Source organism: Capra hircus, chromosome 12 (assembly GCF_001704415.2).
Source record: "Capra hircus breed San Clemente chromosome 12, ASM170441v1, whole genome shotgun sequence".
NCBI classification, from domain to species: domain Eukaryota; kingdom Metazoa; phylum Chordata; class Mammalia; order Artiodactyla; family Bovidae; genus Capra; species Capra hircus.
Genome location: NC_030819.1, coordinates 62,387,195 through 62,390,540, shown reverse-complemented (window position 1 = coordinate 62,390,540; position 3,346 = coordinate 62,387,195).

Here is a 3,346-nt window from a genome sequence, read left to right as displayed (position 1 = left end):
AAAGCAAAGGAGAAAAGGAAAGATATAAGCATCTGAATGCAGAGTTCCAAAGAATAGCAAGAAGAGATAATAAAGCCTTCCTCAGCAATCAATGCAAAGAAATAGAGGAAAACAATAGAATGGGAAAAACTAGAGATCTCTTCAAGAAAATTAGAGATACGAAGGGAATATTTCATGCAAAGATGGGCTCTATAAGGACAGAAATGCTATGGACCTAACCGAAGCAGAAGATATTAAGAAGAGGTGGCAAGAATACACAGAAGAACTGTACAAAAATAGATCTTCACGACCAAGATAATCATGATGATGTGATTACTCACCTAGAGCCAGACATCCTGGAATGTGAAGTCAAGTGGGCCTTAGAAAGCATCACTATGAACAAAGCTAGTGAAGGTGATGGAATTCCAGTTGAGCTATTTAAAATCCTGAAAGATGATGTGAAAATGCTGCACTCAATATGCCAGCAAATTTGGAAAACTCAGCAGTGGCCACTGGGCTGGAAAAGGTTCATTTTCATTCCAATCCCAAAGAAAAGCAATGCCAAAGAATGCTCAAACTACCACACAATTGCACTCATCTCACATGCTAGTAAAGTAATGCTCAAAATTTTCCAAGCCAGGCTTCAGCAATACATGAACCATGAACTTCCTGATGTTCAAGCTGGTTTTAGAAAAGGCAGAGGAACCAGAGATCAAATTGCCAACATCTGCTGGATCGTGGAAAAAGCAAGAGAGTTCCAGAAAAATATCTATTTCTGCTTTATTGACTATGCTAAAGCCTTTGACTGTGTGGATCACAATAAACTGTGGAAAATTCTGAAAGAGATGGGAATACCAGACCACCTGACCTGCCTCTTGAGAAACCTATATGCAGGTCAGGAAGCAACAGTTAGAACTGGACATGGAACAACAGACTAGTTCCAAATAGGAAAAAGGAGTCCGTCAAGGCTGTATATTGTCACTCTGCTTATTTAACTTACATGCAGAGTACATCATGAGAAACGCTGGGATGGAAGAAGCACAAGCTGGAATCAAGATGCCTGGAGAAATATCAATAACGAGATATGCGGATGACACCACCCTTATGGCAGAAAGTGAAGAGGAACTAAAAAGCCTCTTTATGAAAGTGAAAGAGGAGAGCGAAAAAGTTGACTTAAAGCTCAACATTCAGATAATGAAGATTATGGCATCTGGTCCCATCACTTCATGGGAAATAGATAGGGAAACAGTGGAAACAGTGTCAGACTTTTGGGGGGAGCTCCAAAATCACTGCAGATGGTGATTGCAGCCATGAAAGTAAAAGGCGCTTACTCCTTGGGAGAAAAGTTATGACCAACCTAGAGAGCATATTCAAAAGCAGAGACATTACTTTGCCAACAAAGGTCCGTCTAGTCAAGGCTATGGTTTTTCCACTGGTCATGTATGGATGTGAGAGTTGCACTGTGAAGAAAGCTGAGCACCGAAGAATTGATGCTTTTGAACTGCGGTGTTGGAGAAGACTCTTGAGAGTCCCTTGGACTGCAAGGAGATCCAACCAGTCCATTCTAAAGGAGTCAGCCCTGGGTGTTATTTGGAAGGAATGACGCTAAAGCTGAAACTCCAGTACTTTGGCCACCTGATGCGAAGAGTTGACTCATTGGAAAAGACTCTGATGCTGGGAGGGACTAGGGGCAGGAGGAGAAGGGGACAACAGAGGATGAGACGGCTGGATGGCATCACCGACTCAATGGATGTGAGTTTGAGTGAGCTCCAGGAGATGGTGATGGACAGGGAGGCCTGGAGTGCTGTGATTCATAGGGTCGCAAAGAGTCGGACAAGACAGAGCAACTGAACTGAAGTGATGGAACCAGATGCCATGATCTTCATTTTCTGAATGCTGAGTTTTAGGCCAACTTCTTCACTCTCCTCTTTCACTTCCTTCAAGAGGCTCTTTAGTTCTTCCTCACTTTCTGCCCTAAGGGTGCTGTCATGTGCATATGTGAGGTTATTGATATTTCTCCCGGCAATCTTGATTCCAGCTTGTGGTTCATCCAGCCCAGCATTTCTCATGATGTACTCTGCATAGAAGTTAAATAAGCAGGGTGACAATCAGCCTTGACATACTCCTTTTCCTATTTGGAACCAGCCTGTTGTTCCATGTCCAGTTCTAACTGTTGCTTCCTGACCTGCATATAGGTTTCTCAAGTGGCAGATCAGGTGGTCTGGTATTCCCATCTCTTTCAGAATTTTCCTCAGGTTGTTGTGATCCACAGAGTCAAAGGCTTTGGCATAGTCGATAAAGCAGAAATAGATGTTTTTCTGGAACTCTCTTGCTTTTTCGATGATACAGCGTATGTTGGCAACTTGATTTCTGATTCCTCTGCCTTTTCTAAATCCAGCTTGAACATTTGGAATTTCATGGTTCACGTACTATTGAAGCCTGCCTTGGAAAATTTTGAGCATTACTTTACTAGCATGTGAGATGAGTGCAATTGTGCAGTTTGAACATTCTTTGGTCTTGCCTTTTTTGGGATTAGAATTAAAACTGACCTTTTTAGTTCTGTGGCCACTGCTAAGTTTTCCCAATTTTGTACCTTAGGACTGGGCAAAAAGTTTTTAAACTTGACAACAAAAGCATGATCCATAAAATAAAACATGATAAACTGGTCTTCATCAAAACTCAAAACTTCTGCTCTGAGAAGGATCCCATTGACAGGATGAAAAGGAAAGGTACAGAGAGAAAAAATTTGCAAACCACATATCTGACAAAGAACAAGTATCTGAGACATAAACAGAAATCTCAGAATACAGTAGTGATTAGTGAAAGTGTTAGCCACTCAGTTGTGTCCAACTTTTTGCAACGCTATGGACTGTAGCCTGCCTGACTTCTCTGTCCATGGGATTCTCCAGGCAAGAATACTGTAGTGGGTTTCCATGCCCTTCTTCAAGGAATCTTCCTGACCCAGAGATCAAACCCAGGTCTCCCACATTGCCAGTAGTGAAGAAAGCAAATTGAGAAATAGGCAAAAGACACAAAGAGAGACTTCAACCAGGAGGACATCCAGTTGGCAAATAGACCCATGAAGAATACCATGATGACTAGCAGTCTAGATTTCAGATTGTTCTACTGGTGTATATCCAACTGGCATAACCCTGAGAAGTTCATATAAGAGATGGGACTTTGTCTCTTATAGCTACATAGTTCCTACCAGATATTCTTCATTTATCTACTCTCCACACTTTGGTAGTTACCCCTACCCTCTTTCTTTCCAGGTCTTCTTATAGCAGTGGCTCCTGTTCTTGCAATCCCTGGAGTACTACCACCCTCATTGGTTTCTCTAACCCGTCCAATATCTTTATAAATAATC